The sequence below is a fragment of the Zootoca vivipara genome, chromosome 3, assembly GCF_965207765.1.
Source record: "Zootoca vivipara chromosome 3, rZooViv2.hap1.1, whole genome shotgun sequence".
NCBI lineage: Eukaryota > Metazoa > Chordata > Lepidosauria > Squamata > Lacertidae > Zootoca > Zootoca vivipara.
In genome coordinates this window covers 102,285,227-102,303,818 of record NC_142586.1, presented here as the reverse complement: position 1 = coordinate 102,303,818, position 18,592 = coordinate 102,285,227, and the positions used below count along the sequence as shown (strand labels likewise).

Below are 18,592 nucleotides of genomic sequence, written 5' to 3'. Positions count from 1 at the left end.
AGCCTCGTGACCCACTGCATTGCCTAAGAAGGGCTGGTGGTGATGGAAAGTTGACCATGGACCGAGAGTCTGAAAGAATAGGCAGCACGTTAAGAATGGCAGGCAGGCACCAACAAGAAGTAAAACATCTGGACCCCATGTATAGACTTACGGCTATGCATGGAATGGTGTCAAGAGGTTGGACTGCAGCAGGACTATTGGTTCTAAGTTGTCAATATTATTAAGTAACTAGTGTATTTCAGTCCGTTCAATAACGGGCGCTAGAACATCCTGGGGTTCGGAGAAGCGCTGCTTTCTCCTCCTCCGTTCCTTTCCCCAAGCCGCGGACAGGAAGGAGGCATCCCGGGACCTGTCCTTGCTGGACGCACACATGTGCGTGCTCCCCCCCCCCGCCAACGCTCAGTCCAGCCAGGAGCGGCGGTTGGCAGCCGCAGGGAAACGGTAGGTGGGGGGGAGAGAGAGCGTGTGTGTGCGTCCAGTCTCTGCTGTCCAATCCCTGTGTCTCCTATCACCCCCAACCATTAGATGTGTTGGGAGCTGGAGTCCAACATAATGACGTAAGCAGAGTCCGCTGGCTCAGGCTAAAGACCCATCTAGTCCAGAATCCTGTTGTCACAATGGCCAACCAGGTGCTTACTTGCGAGTAAACCCCTTGGAACTTGTACATGTACAGCTTCTGGCTGCAAGCTACAGAACTGGAAGATGGATGAAAAACAATAAATTAAATAAGCTTGAAATGTAATCAAAATATGCATAGATTATTTTTTAAACAACAACCACAACCACCCCAAACCCTGAACACTCCTGCAGCTGAAAGAAAATACTGTAAAAGGAACCGCCTCGTCCATTCTGTCTTTTTTCATTCTCACGAGATCAGTCATATCCACAGCTGTCTCTATCAAGTTACAAGAGCATTGTCAGGCTTAGAATATTGTTTGAAAAAAAAAGCCTGCACCTGCTCCTTGATTCAATAAGAATAAATTTTCTACCCAGTCCCTGGATGAATGAACAGAGAATTTTCAAACAAGAATTTCAAACCACGCATTAGGTGAGGGTTTTGTTTAGTTTCGTTTTAAAGGGATTCAGAACAGAGCAGTAACACAATCCTTGGGGTGACAAATTTGGAAGCTATTTTGTGCCCCTTAGTCCTTAGTTTGATTCCTGCAGCCAAAACTTGTTTTTGCCTTTCTCGCCCTCCTGGAGAACACCATATATTTTCCAAATTGCTGGGGGGAAAATGTCATCTGCAGAGAGAGAGAGAGAGAATGAGAGAGAGAGGGAGAGAGGGAGAGAGAGAGAGAGAGAGAGAGAGAGAGAGAGAGAGAGAGAAGAAAACCTCTGGGATTGGCCTTTTGTTTTATTGAAAACATTTTCATGTGGGGAAAGAAAGAAAATAAATGGACATGAGCCAGCATGTTCCCACTGGGGGAAGACAATTGTAGATGGAAACCCTATGCTAGACTTCCTCAACCTGTTTGCCTCTCCAGATGTTTTGGACTACAATTCCCGTGAGCTGCGGTGACTGAGGCTGACGGGAGTCGTGGCCCAAAACATCCGGAAGGATTCAGTTTGGGGAAAGGCTGCCCCAAAATGTCCTCTCCCCTCAGGCACTCCCAAGGCATGTGAGCAGGCAGGCAGTAGGACCAAGAGCCTTTTGCCCATCCCAGAAAGGAAGGTCACCAGCTTTGTAAAAATGTGTGTCAAACAGATGCAGAAAGGGCGCTTTACCAGTTTTCTCGAGGTCTGCCCCCAGGCAATCCAACTGGCTTACGTTCCAGAGCAACTTGGGTGACAGATATGAATGAGTACACAAAAGCCCAAGGAGGGAGTCGAATTGCTTGCTGCTGCCCGCTATCCATTAAGCAGATCTTATCATCCCCAAAGCCGCCACTCTCCAGTCTCTGCGGCCTGCTAGCTTGCACCTTGGAGTCAGGGTTGGGATCCGTTCTGCGCCACTCTAGAAGTGACCCCACCTCGGGCCCAGGGCAATTCCAGGACACGGCCAGCAAGGGAGGGAACAGGTCTCTTGCAGACTTTCTGGAGGGACCAGCACTGGCTATGCAGGGCCCAGCCGGCGTGGTTCATCTTTGCAGTTGACCCTAGTGACCATAGACAGGTCCTCCTTGCCGCCTGGTGTGGGAAGGACGCCCAGCGTGTCATGTGTTCTCCTGGGCCAGCCCTTCGGGACAGCGAGTCTGGTTTTGGGGTTTCAGCGGGTGTATGGCAGGCTGCGCCTGGGCAGCGGCGTGGTGCTGGGGGTCTGCTGCCGCGGCGCCAGATCCCGCCGGCGCGTGGCGCAGGTGCTTCCTGTATTGCGCGAACATGCAGACCTTGAGGGCGATGGCCAGCACGTTCTTCCCCATGAAGATGCCCGAGACCCGGATGTCCCTGAAAAACACCATGTTGCTCCCCCTGATGAAGATGGTGGCGATGTTGATGGTGAGCATGCTCAGCATTGGGTAGAGCATCATGCGGTGAGGCACGATGCTGATCCCTTGCATGCTGATTTCGCACAGCGAGACGCAAGGCAGGACCAGCAGCAGGATGTAGCAGTAGAAGAACATCAGGCCTTCGGCCCAGATGGGCAGCCCTTTCTTCTGGGGCTCCCAAAGGTTGGCCTGGATGTCGAGCACATCCAACATGTCCACAATGACCCAGAAGAGCCGGTTGCGGAGGTCCTCCTTCTTCTTGAACGTCCTGACGTATTCCATGTGCTCTGTGGCCACCAGCAGCACGTACAGGGCTGGGATGCAGATGGAGAGGAGGAGGGTCAGAGCCTTGCGCGCCATGAGGTCCAAGCTTTTGCGGTCCACCTTGTAGTTCTGGTAGATGAAGTAGACCTTGATCTCCAGCACGAAGACGTACAGGAACCAGAGGATCATGGCATAGCCCCGCTTGGCGGTCCTCACCTCGGCCCCGACCCAGACGGCCACATACCGGAGCACAACCAGGAAGCAGATGTCCCCGACGGAGACCATGATGCAAATGCCCAGTTTCTGGGAGCCCTGGTTCTGCTCCACCAGGTAGGCGTCCATCAGAACCATGCTGCTCATGATGAGGGTGGTGGAGAGGCAGACGTGGGGCTTGTTAATGGGTGGGGGAGGCACCATCCTGCAAAGAAGATGCACACGTTAGTCAAAAACATTGTAAGGGCTCCTGAGCCATCGCGGCCATGCGCCCTGCCCATCCCGGACGTACTGTGCATTATGCAGCTTTTGATAAGGATGTCAAGCCTTCTGTATCTCCAAATCAATCTCCTCTTAGTTCCCATGGGGATCGTATGACCATCGTACTCTAGCCCTGAAAACTGAACAGGGGTGTTTCATTCAAGCTGTCCTGAATGTACCTGAATGGAAGTGCTTTCCAAGCCAGAATCTATAACATTTTGGGATAATGGTACTGTACTTGGAGCACTTTGGAGGAAAGGTTACGTAAGTACCAAGTTTCTCTCTTCTTATTAAAGAAGAAGAAGATGTGCCAAAAATTTGCTAGGAGCTGACAGTCCCAACAGGGCAAATAAAATATTTTGGATTACAGGCAACTCCAGGGCAAATAAAATATTTTGGATTGCAAGCAACTTACGTTCCAGGCCCCTGTGCACATACGGTAAGCAAAATGAACTTAAGTGGGGGACACCCTCTACACACCTGGTTTTCTTCTTCTTTTTATACAGTACCTTTGCCTCCGGATCACCAGAAAGGGCAGGGAACAGTGTGCCCGAGCTTGCTACAAGGCATCTTCCTACCAAACAGCTGCTAAGTGGAGCAACAGCAAGAGATCCCACAAGCCTATAAGTTGAAGCTTTTTAAACCACAATTTCGGCTCACTGACATCCTCCGGGAGGGTCTCCTCATGAGCCACGAGGACGTTCCAGCTCTCTCCCGCCATTCCCAGGTCTGAATTACTTATTTCCCAGTGCTGCGCATGTGGGGAGTTGCATGCGCTAAGTACTATTGGGAAGTTTCAAGGTCAGGGATGAGGAACTTTTTTTTCCCAACCCAAGGGCAATGTTTTTTTTTATCAACCTTCTGGGCAATGTTCTGAGGGCCACAGGCCAGTGGCAGGTGAAAGAATGAATGTGATTTTCCCCCCCTTTGTGCTGTGGACAGGAAAGTTTCTATACCTCCTTCCTTAACCTCCATCTAGACAAGCAAGAGGAATTATGGGAGTTTGAGGCCACATTCCAGCCAGGCAAAAACACTTGGGGTGCCCGGGAGGGGTGTGGCCTGGAGAGCCACACCCCCTCCTGCACACCGGTGGTGTAGTGACAATAAAGGTTTGTTTTATTTATTTTATTTATTTTTTATTTTATAGAGAGTTCTGAGGGCCAGTTAAAAGGTCCTGGAGGGCCGCACTTGGCTCCTGCGCCTGAGGTTCCCCACCCGCAGAAGGAAATGCAGTTCTCAGGATGAAAGGGCCCTGCTCTGGATTCTAGATCCCAGAATCCTTTGCAACGCACTGGTATTCTACAGGGGTTGCGTAGCAGATATTACGGCAAGATGAGAAACGGCTCCAGGAAAGTAAAGTCTGAAAAGCACCCCTGTAAACCGAAGCTGGTTAGCATTTGGGAGGAGAGAAAACAACATAATGGCTTGCTTTGCGCATGAAATCATTCCAGTCGTGGTGTGCCGCTGAAATGTGGGCCCTGCCTCCTTATTGAGCGGAATGGCTTTTGAAATGCAGATGGGCTGGAGGCTATCAAGTTAAGCCTGCATTCCCACAACCACCACAGGCGTTATGTTTTCATTACGTTTTTCTGTGCCTCAGCCTCTTGCACGCACGGTGTGGGTAGGGCTCGGAATAGCAAGGCTTATTAAGTCGGCTGCTAAGGCTGCCTTTAAAATTCCAAGGCTTGCAATGCTCCCGCTGAGCCAAGAGACCCCCTGGGCCAGAGAGGCATCAGCAGAAGGAGGGGAATGCTAAGATGCGCTGGGGAGCATCTGAGAAGGAAATGAGATGCTGAGTGGGAGAACAAGCTGAGGAGGAAGGAGAGTCTCTCACTTAAAACAATATAGATCAACTTTAGGTGAAGGGTGGTAGCTCAGTGGCAGAGCAGCTGCCTTGCCTGCAGAAGGCCCCGGATTCAATTCCAGGCAAGGCTGGGGAAAGCTCCTCTCTGAATACCCTGAGAGCAGCTGCCAGTCAGAGTAGACCATGCTGGGTCTTCCATAGGAACACAGGCAGTGCCAGTAAGGGGTGAGGTCCACGGAGAGGAGGTGTGATTGAAGAGGGTTTGTATGCGTTGCAGGGGGTTGGACTAGATGACACTTGGGGTGCCCTCCAACTCATAATTTATTTATTTATAAAATTTCTAAACCCCTTGTGGGTTTTTTTAAAAAAAGAAAAATCTGACTTTGTATACAGCAAACCTCCTTTCCTATGTTCCTATGAACTGACCCCAGCCTCTGGTTTCTGGGATGTAGCCACAGCACCAAAACAATCAGGTCAAAAACTGACTCTCTCTATTCCAGTGGTTCTGGGAGGCTCACTATAGCACAGAATGGGGTTTGTCCAACCTAAAGTAAGGGTCACTGTGATTAATGAAATCTCATGAAGGCTTAAATGCCCCATGTATCTAAAAGGTTACGGTAAGGTAAAGGACCCCTGGACGGTTAAGTCCAGTCAAAAGCGACTATGGGGTTGCGGCGCTCGTCTCGCTTTCAGGCCGAGGGAGCCGGAGTTTGTCCGCAAACAGTTTTCCGGGTCATGTGGCCAGCATGACTAAACTGCTTTTGGCGCAACGGAACATTGTGACAGAAACCAGAGCGCACAGAAATGCTGTTTGCCTTCCCACCGCAATGGTACCTATTTATCTACTTGCACTGGCGTGCTTTTAAACTGCTAGGGTGGCAGGAGCTGGGACAGAGCAACGGGAGCTCATCCCGTCATGGGAATTCAAACTGCCGACCTTCTGATTGGCAACAAGCCCAAGAGGCTCAGCGGTTTAGACCACAGTGCCACCTGCGTCCATGTATCTAATGCTAGACTTCCCAAGGGTAGTAAAGTTGGGAGGGACCCCCCAAAGGTCATCTAGTGCTACCCCGTCCAATGCAGGAATCCCAACTAAAGCATCCGTGATGGCCACCCAAGCTCTGTTTAAAAACCTCAAGGAAGGAGAGTCCACAACCACCACCCCAAGGGAGTCAGTTTCACTGCCGAACAGCTCTTACTGTCAGAAAGTTCCTCCTGATGGTTAGTCGGAATCTCCTTTCTTGTAAGTTGAAGCTCTTGGTTCGAGTCCTACCTTCCGGAGCAGGAGAAAGCAGGCTTGCTCCATCTTCTATGTGACAGCCCTTGAGATATTTGAAGATGGCTATCATATTTCCTCTCAGCCTCCTCTTTTCCAGGCTAAACATACCCACTCCTTCAACCATTCCTCATAAGGCTTGGTTTCCAGACCTCTGATCATCTTGGTTGCCCTCCTCCGCACATGTTCCTGCTTGTCAATATTGTTCTGAAACTGTGGCACCCGGAACTGGACACAACACTCCAGGTGTGGTCTTGACCAAGGATGAATAGAGTGGTATTATTACTTCTCTTGACTGGAACACTGGGCATGACTGAGTTGGCTTTGTTAATTGCAGCGGGTGTACTCTGATACAACCTCACAAGTGTAAGTGAAAGATTTTATCTACCCAAGCCTCTGAATCTGCCCAACAGAGACTCCATTTCCTTAGAGTATTGCGAAAGAAGAAGAGTTTGGATTTGATATCCCGCTTTATCACTACCCGAAGGAGTCTCAAAGCGGCTCACAATCTCCTTTCCCTTCCTCCCCCACAACAAACACTCTGTGAGGTGAGTGGGGCTGAGAGACTTCAGAGAAGTGTGACTAGCCCAAGGTCACCCAGCAGCTGCATGTGGAGGAGCGGAGACTCAAACCCGGTCCCCCAGATTACAAATCTACCACTCGTAACCACTACACCACACTGGTGGTCAGAAAGATGTCAATCAACATTTGATGACCTCCTTCTACAATAGAAAGTGTCCCTTTCATACTGCATCACGGTGTGTTACGCTGGCTTGACATCAACGGATAGGAAGTGCCTACAGAGGGTGGTGAATACAGCACAAGATATTATGGGCTGTCCCGTGAATCCGCTGGATGACATCGCGGAATACCGTTGCCTCAGGAGAGTGAGGAAAATTCTTAGGGATGAGTCACACCCTGGCCGGCACTTTTTTGATCTCCTGCCCTCAGGCAGAAGATATAGAAGCATGATTAGTCGCACCAACAGGGTAAAGAACAGCTTCTATCCGTGGGCTGTTAGGCTGCTGAATGAAAAGATAACAACAGGGCAACTGACTTTCGGGTTTGGTGGGTGTGCGTCAGTAAACGAGGGGAATTAAGACTAAAGAGAGCTGAGTGGGGGCACTCGTGTAATCTCACTGTATACAAGTTGTACAAGTGGCAATAAAGTACTGTATTTCAATTTCAATTAAAAGTGATTCACTTTGTCTTCTGTCCCTGTGTAGGCCTATAGTTACAGAAGTCGATAGCGACATTCCTTTCTGGTTTCCCGGGTATAAATTGTATTAATAATATTATTCTGATGTGGGTTTCATTGTCAATTTCTTAGCACTGCATTTGAGCAACGCGGGGGAAACAGTTTTGAGACATTACAAATAAATACTTCAATGGAGAGGCGGATTTTAGCATTCTTGTACATGCAATGCGTTTCTAATTGCTTTTAGTTCTGAATTTTCAATTGTTGTAACCCGCTCTGGGGACCTGCTGGTGAAGGGGAGGCGATAAATTTAATAAACAACAATAATAGCCACTTTTAGGTTGGGGGTTGTCCAGCAAAAAACCCTTCTCAAAAGCCGAGTTTCAAAAAGATACATAGGTATTGGACTTAACATTGGGACAGCGATCAAAACATTTTGCATCTCATTAATCCATACTGCAATTCAGGTGAATATTACTATCCTCATTTTAAAGGTGTTGGGGAGTAACGCTGTGGCCGAGAGATAATGGGTAGCTTAAGGCCACCTTCTGAGCCTCACAGCAGAGGTGAGATTTGAACAGAGTCTCGCGCAGTACGAATCCATGCTCAGTTATTTGGGAGTAAGCTCTATGAAAGAGGCTGAGATTCAATCCCGAGCAAACAATAGGATCAAGTTGTTAGTTGCTACGCTGTGCAGGCTCTGAAGACTCTCAGGTTACAAAGGGCAGCGACTGCGAGGACGGCTTTGACAGGGGAATCGGGGATTTGTTCAGCGACGACTTGAGAAGACAGGCTAATGGCATTCACGACTGCAGATGTGGGGAAGCTGCAAGTTCCAGCAAAGACAAGCAAAACGCAACAAAAGAAACTACGAAGATTAGAGACAAGAGCAGAAAATAACACGGCAAACAATCAGGAGTCGGAATCAATGCAGATAACAGATCTGCGGAGAAAAAATCCCAAATGAGGCATGGGAGGCAGGGACCGGAACACTTTCAGGCTGCTTAAAATGAGGTATTTTCCTCCACATGCAGCACTTTTGTGCGGGGTGTGTGTGTTTGTGTGTGTGTGTGTGCGTGCAGAAACGTGCACGCTTGTGTGCATGTTCCCTTCGCTGGTCTCCCCTCTTTGCTGTGTTTGATCCTCCTTGCCGCTTGTATATCTATCCATTGATAAAGTTGCCAGGAGCCCTTACGAAGAGCAATATTAGTATAGATCGCTCCGTGCAGAATTTATGCCTCTTCCAGGTTTAACTGGTTTTTAAGAGCAACGTATTAAGTAGTGCCACAACATTAAGTAGCGAGCAATAAAACAGCTGTCACAGGCTCTAGGCTCTCATCTAGTTGAGCCAATATGCTTCTCGTGCCCAGACCTAGCCCTAGTTTGACCGCAACACAGGACGGCAGGTACAGACTAATCATTACTGGGCTAATGGTAGCTCCCTTCACATGCTGCAGGCAGGTAAAGACGGGTGATCGACACAAACAGGAGTGAAACAGAGGCGACATCGATGCACCACCTCCTTATTTAATCTGGTTTCCAAACTCTCCTCTCCTAAAGAATATCCCCAAAAGACAGTGCACGGTCAAGGATGAATTTATGAATTCCCAAACCGAAAACCCAGGAATGTTCCTAAAAGAAGAAAAAAATATTCAAGGGATGTAAGAAAACATGCCTGGCGTGCTATGGTCCATGGGGTCATGAAGAGTCGGACACGACGAAACAACAACAACAACAAGAAGAAAACAACAGGAACGGGGGAGATTGAGTGATAACCAAGGCTAATCCTATTTGGATTAGATTGTGAAGCTGAGGCTCCAATACTTTGGCCACCTCATGAGAAGAGAAGAATCCTTGGAAAAGACCCTGATGCTGGGAAAGATTGAGAGCACTAGGAGAAGGGGACGACAGAGGACAAGATGGTTGGACAGTGTTCTTGAAGCTACAAACATGAGTTTGACCAAACTGTGGGAGGCAGTGCAAGACAGGAGTGCCTGGCGTGCTATGGTCCATGGGGTCACGAAGAGTCGGACACGACTAAACAACAACAACAACAATCCTATTTGGAGCAGACCCATTGAAATAAATGGAGTTATGGTCAGTGATGCCAATGTGTCTATTCTACATTGGGCATCATTCACTGTTTTTAATATTTTGTTGTAACTTAGATGCTGGTTTATTTTATTTTATTTTCTAAAGGCAGGACAGGACAGTTAGAAGTTACAAAGCACCCACTTCATGTAACATGGGGGAGGGTGGAGAAGATTCATCTGTCTGTTAGTTGATTTGCCGCTGGTCGGTTTCTGACTACCAATGGTTTAACCACGGCAACAACAAAACAATTCCTTTTCCCCACATCCACATCCTAGTTATATTGCTGAGATGAAGAGACCTTTGTGTAAGCAACAGTGGAATGTTTCGTGCGGGAAGACGGTAAGCTCCACTCAGTTCCGCAACTTGGACCAAAATGTACCCGGAATCCAAATTCTTTAATTGTGTGCCTTGGATTTTGGGGATCTAGTAAACAAACAAAGTAGACCCTGCAAGCATGAAGTCTGTCCACTGCGAGTTGTAAGGAAAGAGCCTTTGGCGAGGAGGAAAAAGTTACAGCTGGCAAGAATTAGGCTGCTTTACAGAGAGAAAGAAACAGCCTCTGCTGATAGAGATGGAAACAGCATCACAAAATCATGCAATTTAGAGGTACAAGAAGCCTTTGGGTTAACATTTACAATTTCGCAAAAAGTGTTTTCTGCCAGGGGTGAGGAATCTTAAGCCTGGGAGTCGAACGTGGGCCGCAAGCCTCTTTATTAGGCCCCTGAGGCTTTAACTAGGTCACGCAACCTCCCTGATCTTTGCTCAGTGCCCTCCTCGCGTGCTTCTGCCTGACTGGAATATGTGATAATCCCTCTTGCCTGCCTGTATGTTTGATGGAAAGATTAGAGTAGGTGTGGAAAACTCTGAATTTTTACACGGATGGAATGTCGTCTCCTGTATGAGAGGTGAGAGTAACAACCGTTTGCCCATCTGCTTTTAGCTCTGTCCCAACCACTTCTGCCACTAGGGAATGTGTCCCTCCAGATAAAAAAAAAGGTTGCTCACTCCTGGCTTCTGAGATAAACAAATCTGATTGGAGCCATCAGTCTTCAGACTCCAGGAACTTATCTGGGCGGCTGTCAGACAGGATGGAGCAGCTTGATCTAAGATACAGAGCATCATGTATTTTAAGTGCTTTGAATCCAATATTGGACTGTTTGTATTGCTCAACCTAAGGCAGGTGTGGGGAACCTCCCCAACCATGTTGCTGAACCACAACTCCCATCATCCCTGCCCACTGGCTACGCTTGCTAAGGCTGATGGGAGCTGTAGCTCAGCAACACTGGAAGGGGCACAAAGGTTCCCCAGTCTCAGGGGTGCCAAAATATTGTGGGGGCCCAGGTAAGCCCTGCCCCGTATAATCAATCACATGACGCAGTGCACACATGCCATTTGAATTCCCATCAACTTTGTGGGGGCCCAGCCCCCTTAAAATTTTTATTGTGGGGGCCAAAGCCCCACACAGCCTCTAGGAGCTGGCTCCTATGCCCAGTCCTAAGGAAAGATGAGCAGGTAAATTGAGAAGTTGTGCCCAAAGTGGCCATCATTTGGCTAACAGAATGCACACCACACAGGTTTTTATGTGTCCTATTTCTATCTCTATGTTGTACGTCGCAGGTATATTTTTCATACTTGTTAGGTTAAGAATGTGTGGGACACCAAATTTGCATCCCAAGATGCACTGCTTCTCACTGGCTGGAAATGCGCGGAAAAACCCCCACCCCATTTCAAACACACACCCATCACATATTTCTTGTCACTGATGAATCTGAAGTTGCTGCCACTCAGTTCATGCCTTCATATTGCCACATGACAGCGAATCAAGTAGCCTGTCCTAATTTATTAAAGAGGCATCACTCACAATGAACAGGGGTGGGAAGTGAGTGGAAGATTTTATTATGGGCAACGAACAGGGAGGGAAACTCAATTGATACTTTTAATGTGACTTCTATTTTGGGGTCTATTTTCACATTTGCACCCCGCCTTTTAGTCCCACCAAACCACAGCCCGACCTCCTTTAGAGTTGATCCCTATTAATGTGCGGTTTGCTCAGGGCAAGTTAGAAGCAACCACTTTTATTAGCAAAGTTATTGGGGTTGATGTGCACATCTGCAGATCAGGTTGAGACTTGTAGAAAAAAAATCAAGAGTACGGGATAAGTATTCTGGAGGAAACTTTCCAATCCTTTCTGGGTAGCAGGGTGGGGAACCTACGCCCCGCCCCCCGCCCAGATGTTATTGGACCCCAACACCCATCAGCCATGGCCAATGAATAATAATAATAATAATAATAATAATAATAAATTATTTATACCCCGCCCTCCCCAGTCAAAACCAGGCTCAGGGCGGCTAACACCAATAAAATTACAATAAGACATAAAAGAAAAGAAAACAATTAAAATACAACATTAAAATGCAGCCTCATTTTAAGTAGTCCATAAATCCAAACCATGAGGGAGGAAAACACAGGGCTCAGGCTGAATCCAACCCAAAGGCCAGGCGGAACAGCTCTGTCTTGCAGGCCCTGCGGAAAGATGACAAATCCCGCAGGGCCCTGGTCTCCTGTGAAAGAGCGTTCCACCAAGGTGGGGCCAATACTGAAAAGGCCCTGGCCCTAGTTGAGGCAAATCTAGCCATCTTATGGCTCGGGATCTCCAGAATATTGTTGTTTGCGGACCTTAAGGTCCTCCGTGGGGCATACCAGGAGAGGCGGTCCTGTAGGTACAAGGGTCCTAAGCCGCATAGGGCTTTAAAGGTCAAAACCAGCACCTTAAACCTGACCCTGTACTCCACCGGGAGCCAGTGCAGCTGGTAAAGCACTGGATGAATGTGATCCCGTGGCCGGGACCCCGTTAGGAGCCTCGCCGCGGCATTCTGCACCCGCTGGTCAGTAACAGTGGGAAATGCAGCCCAGCAACATATTGTTGTGTGCACCCAAGTCTCTAAATGGCGAGAGACTCTGAGGATGCCCACGCTGACCCAGGGTTCAGCTTCCTTGGACTGAAGGTCAGTGGAAATTCTGGTGTATTTAGGATATATGCTTTTATTTACACATACAGTGGTACCTTGCTTCTCGAACTCAACCCATTCTGGAAGTCCGTTTGACTTCCAAAACGTTCGCAAACCAAGACACGGCTTCTGGTTGGCCCTGGAAACAATGCCAACAGCCGAAACAGACGTTCGGCTTCCGAAAAACGTTCGCACATCAAACACATCCGGGTTTGCGGCGTTCGGGAGCCGATTTGTTCATCAACTAAGTAGTTCAGGAACCAAGGTACCACTGTACTGTATATAGAACCTGAGCAGAGAATGGAGGGGTTCAAAGCATTCGCACCCGAACAGATCCGACTCCCCTGTTAGGTTTTCAAAGAAGCCTGAAGTCACAGATTTTGGTCTACCCAAGAGCAGACATGCCTGCGTCTCTCCAGCTTCCAGCACCAGCCAAACTCAGCGCACAACATTCTAGCTATTGTTCTTCTACCTTGAGATGATGTCCCTTCCAACCAAGTGAGGAGGGTTACCCCCATTTGTTTCTTTGGCAACATGGCAGCCTCTTTCTAATGTAAATGGCAGGACTTAACTGGCTGGCTAGCAAAATGAACGGGTCTGACTGGTTTCCTCTTATAGATTCAATTCTCATATACACAGGATCACAGCTTTGGAAGTGTTCAAAATTTGCCAGGCGCATTTTGCACGTGGCTATCGTGGCTACCTGTGACCAGGTGAAGATTCCCCGGGCGCCAGGATGGTGCCTGACATCTCCACCACCTGGAGGTGCATGCCTGGGGATCCTTGGATCTTGCCTGTTTTCATACACATCCTGTAGAATTTATCTGTGATATTTTATCTGAACTGTCAGAATGGATTCAGGAACCACCTGGCCCTGAAATGGCAACAAGACATTCCATATTGGCGACTGCAGCTCTGGTTCAAGGAGCCATCTGGCGTCTAGCTTATATATCTGAATTTCTAACACTGGACAGGGACCCATGGATATCATCTAGTCTGACATGCCCCCAGAGCCACTGTAAGAGCCACTGTTTCCCCATGCCTACAAGGATGGCCAAATGGGTTTCCTTCAACAGATGCTGCTCAGATGAGTATTTTAGTTGGAATCCCCCGCTCCTGATACCCTTGTTCTTACCTGGCAGGTGCCTCTCCATGTGGGAAACAAGAGACACTGACTATGTTGGCTCCGACTCATGCAACCACCTCCATCCCTGTAGGTTAAACCACAGAGCCTAGGGCTTGCCAATCAGAAGGTCGGCGGTTTGAATCCCCGTGACGGGGTGAGCTCCCATTGCTCGGTCCCAGCTCCTGCCAACCTAGCAGTTTGAAAGCACCTCAAAGTGCAAGTAGATAAATAGGTACCGCTCCAAGCGGGAAGGTAAACGGCATTTCCATGCGCTGCTCTGGTTCGCCAGAAGTGGCTTTGTCATGCTGGCCACATGACCCGGAAGCTATACGCCGGCTCCCTCGGCCAATAAAGCAAGATGAGCGCCGCAACCCCAGAGTCGGTCACGACTGGACCTAATGGTCAGGGGACCCTTTACCTTTACCTTCCTAGCAGCAATCTTGCCATTCCATCAGATGGTCTCAGCATGAGAGAAACGAAATAGGGCTCATTCCATCAAGACCAGCTTCATCCGTCACCTCCTACCCCTGAACGCTGCCAGATGGCCATTATAAGAACTGTTTTTAAGGATTGGCCATTTCCCCCAACTTCCTTCCCCTTCCTTTCCCCCTTATGAGTCATGTTTTCTTTTTAAGATTGCGAGCCCTCAGGGTAAAGGACTCTTGTTTTAATTTATTGTACGTAAGCCACCCCGGGGAGCCCTTTTTGGCTGAGGAGGGGGGTACGAACGCTACAAATTAATTAATTAACCGCTGTTTGCTCATCGATGCCCCTAACTGCAAGATGAATCCCACTTGGTAACACGCCTTGAGTGGGTGGAGGAAACTCACCCTTGGGTAGCTGATTCCCATGGCAAATATAAGGCTCTAGGCTAGGGCAACTCTTGGGAAATCAGAGTTCAGCATTAAGGCACCTGTCCTTCAGACACACCTCCTGCTAACCCCCCACCTGAAATTGGCCTATCTCCTCTCCTTCCCTTAGGATAGGACTCATGGGTCAGCAAACTTTTTCAGCAGGGGGCCGGTCCATTGTCCCTCAGACCTTGGGGGGGGGGCAGACTATATTTTGAAGGGGGGAAAATGAACGAATTCTTATGTCGCACAAATAACCCAGAGATGCATTTTAAATAAAAGCACACATTCTACTCATGTAAAAACACCAGGCAGGCCCCACAAATAACCCAGAGATGCATTTTTAAATAAAAAGACACATTCTACTCATGTAAAAACATGCTGAGTCCCAGACCGTCCGCGGGCCGGATTTAGAAGGTGATTGGGCCAGATCCGGCCCCCAGGCCTTAGTTTGCCCACCCATGGGATAGGATAGGTGTTCTCACTTAGGGAAGCGCTCAGAAAATTATGGGCTGGGTCCCCACTTAGCAGCTTATCATGCAGCCCTGGAAGAGACACCTCTCTGTTCCCCAGAGTGATATGTGTCTATCCAGTGACGAGACACACAACCCCATTAACTGAGTGAGTTCTACATAAGACACACCTGATGGGAAAGAGCTTTTCATAATTGCAAGCTGGGTCATGGATGGTGAAGATGATGGTCAATGAGAAGGAAGGTTAGCCCCTGCCTTTCAACACAGCAGCAATGTCTCAAACCAAACATACTGCATTTCTCTCTGTCTGTATCTAAGAGCCCCTTCTCCAATTCTCGAGCGTTCACACGCCTCTGGTCTTCCTTCCTTGTACGTTGGTCTGGTTAAAGGGCTTCTTCCTCCATGCCAGAAGGGTCCCAGGTGGCGCAGTGGGTTAAACCACTGAGCCTAGGGCTTGCCGATCAGAAGGTCGGCGGTTCGAATCCCTGCGACGGGGTGAGCTCCCATTGCTTGGTCCCAGCTCCTGCCAACCTAGCAGTTTGAAAGCACGTCAAAGTGCAAGTAGATAAATAGGAACCGCTACAGACAGCGGGAAGGTAAACGGTGTTTCCATGTGCTGCTCTGGTTTGCCAGAAGCGGCTTTGTCATGCTGGCCACATGACCTGGAAGCTATACGCCGGCTCCCTCGGCCAATAATGCGAGATGAGCGCGCAACCCCAGAGTCGGTCACAACTGGACCTAATGGTCAGGGGTCCCTTTACCTTTTTACTCCTCCATGCCAGAGGTATTTGACCTAACCTGGGGCAAATGGCAAAGTTCAAAGGTCATCTAATGGAGACAAAGCAGCTACATCCTAAAAGCCGGAAAAGAGGTTCCCCATCCTTCCATTCACCAAACCACAAGCCCTTTCAAAAGCTGGAAGTGTCTGTCTGTCCATCCATCCATTCCTCTCTCGCTGGAATGCTTTCACCCAATTCTTTGCACCCTTCGTCCCTTGCTAAACGTGGGACTTTTGGGGGGGCATTTGATCACAATTGCAGGGTTTTGAGCGGCTGTGAAGGAAGCGTGGAAAGAGAGACCAGCCCAGCACATGGCATGGAAACGGTCAGCTGTCCAGTTTGATGAGGAGAAAGTCATAACATAAACAGAGAATGCTGTTAGCCACAAGCTCAAACGGTCATGTGAATGAGAGGCAAGGCAACTTTGCCTTCTCAATTCCTCCAAAAGCAGCCAAAAACATCGTAAGGAGGGGTTATGGGGAAGAGCCGTAAGCTCAGTGGTAGAGCATCTGCTTTGCATGCAGAGGGTCTCGGGTTCAATCCCCAACATTTCCAGGTAGGGCAAGGCGAGAGACCCGTGTCTAGAATCCTGGACAGCTGCTGCCGGTCAGTGTTGACAATACTGAGCTCAAAAGGCCAATGGTCTTGCTCTGTATGAGGCAGTTTCCTATATTCCTACGCAGCCCTACCCTTTCCTGCACAGCTTATCAAACACATGTGTTTGAGTGAGAGAAACAGAGGGAGAGAAAGAAAGGGAGCTGCCTGCCTAGATAGTTAATATTAGGGTCAAACTATGTGTGAATTCGGTGCACTGGAACTCCCGAGTCTTTATGTTTTGAAAAGCCAGCATAGGGTGGGAGAACCAATCTTGCTGTGGTCTCTGAAACAGACAGAATGGGGGCTCTAAGCCCTTCCAGTTGTGGAGCAGGGGCAATCCACACTAGCTACCCACCCATCCTCGGGCTGCTTCTTTTTTTAAAAAAAAAGTTAAACCACAGAATTCCTTCCCAGGTCACATATCATTTGATTCCAAATAGCAGATTTAATATTCAAAATATGGAGGCTATGAACATTCCTGATTTAATTTTGTGAAAGGGGGAGGACATACACACACAGAGTTTCTCCCCCTTTCACAGCTGAAAATCACATTCCCCTGCCTGCCAACACTCTTGAGCTTCATACGGTCACAAAAAAATCGCCTGGAGTTACTAGCAATCACGTGAGAATGCCATATATGCCCAATATCCAGACTTCCACCATATGGTTCACAACGAACCCATCGCCGCATTCATACAGTATCGGTTATTTGATTTGTCAGTCAGTCTGCCTGAGCAAAGCTTCTGGGCACTTTCCAAATAAATCCGAGAGCTTTTCCTTTTTAGAAAAAGAAATCCAATTTAATAAGGGCCTTGTCTGAAGACTTGTTACTATTACTATTATTATTACCTAGTGCCGTTCTTGGAAGCCCTGGGACGCAGGAGGGACTGGTTCCCTGAAGAAGCCTGATCCGGTCCGGTCCGCCGATCCGCCGGGTTGGAGCGCGAGAGCGAGATCCGTGGGAGAACAGCAACCTCCCGGAGCCAATGAACGCCGCCCAGCAAGTTCCGCGCGTGGATTCCGAGCGAGCTCCTCCGCTCACACTCCGGGAACCGGATCCCGGCCGCTGCGCCGCCGCCCGCCTCTCTCGCCGCCAGCACCGCCAAACATCACGGCAACTCCACAGGCGGACTCCTGGAGACAGAGGGCGCCGCCGTGGCCATCGCCGTGGCTCGCAGACCCAAGTTGTCCCTCCTCCGCCTGCTGTTGTTCCTCCTCCGCCGGCCCCTCCAAGCTCCAGCTCCCGGGGTCCCGTGCCCGCCCAGCCGCTTTAGCGCAGCCCGATCCCCGGAGCGCGCTGCGCCGCTGGGCTCGCCCTGCCTCTCCGCCGCGCTCCTTCCCCCGAAAGCAGCTTCCTCGCCGGCATAAGGGACGAGCAACCCTCGGCCCGGAGCCCTGCAGGCCCCGAGCCCCGCAACGGCATTCCCCGCGATGCAACCCCGGGCAGCCTCTCTCTCTCTCTCTCCCCCTCCGCGAAGGTCAAAAAGCGGTTCCCTCCGACCGGAGGCAGCTCGAGGTTTCCAAGTCCAGGAGTGTGATTCTGCCACCCAGTTGCCCGGAAGGTGGTGCGTGCGTGTGTGTGTAAAATGCAAACACCCTCCGACCCACCCCTCTCCTATGGGCTCCAGGGGAGCCGGACTTTGCTCGGCTTGTGCAGGCTGGGGCTGCCGGTCGGCTTTCGCCTTCTCTCCGCCTCGGTGGATCGCGAATGCTTTCCTTTAAAATAGAAAGGGAGGTTTTTTTGGGGGGGGGCAGTCCCAGGCAAAAGCTGGGAGAGCCGCGCGGTCGCTGCCGCTGCTGCAGTCTGGCAAGCGCCAACTGTGCTCGGCTCAGGCTGCTGCGAGCGCGGCTGGGATCAAGCGAGCCTCTGTATCGATTTGGAGGCGAGCGAGAGCAGGCAGTGAATTAAAGTGAGTTAGTCAGGCGGCAGGTTGGCTGAATGGCCACTCCCGCCTGGGGGAGGGAGAGGAGGAGAAAGAGCGGGGGAGTGATTAATCCGTGCTAATCGAGGGCTTGCCTCGCTGTGAGGCCTTTTTGGAAAGTGGGGGGGGGGGAGACTAACGCCCCCCCCCCGGGAGGTGGGGTGCTGCCGCGTGCGCTCGTTTTTTGCAGATCGCGCTTGCAAAAGCAAGTCAGAGCACAAGGTAGGACAGGGCGGCCATGGATGCATGCCCTCCGATGCTCCCCTATCCATTAGCGGTCTTTTCTCGCGCAGAGAC

General features: G+C 49.7%; 1 pseudogene across 1 annotated transcript; it reads right to left on the bottom strand.

Annotated features, from left to right (window-relative positions):
* Positions 1-724: 724 nt before the first annotated feature.
* Positions 725-18,268, bottom strand: LOC118082869 (transmembrane protein 121 pseudogene; annotated as a pseudogene). The gene is made up of 2 exons (XR_015949167.1): positions 17,223-18,268; positions 725-3,111 (listed from the first exon to the last, which is right to left on the bottom strand). The product of XR_015949167.1 is annotated as a transmembrane protein 121 pseudogene (transcript).
* Positions 18,269-18,592: the final 324 nt, after the last annotated feature.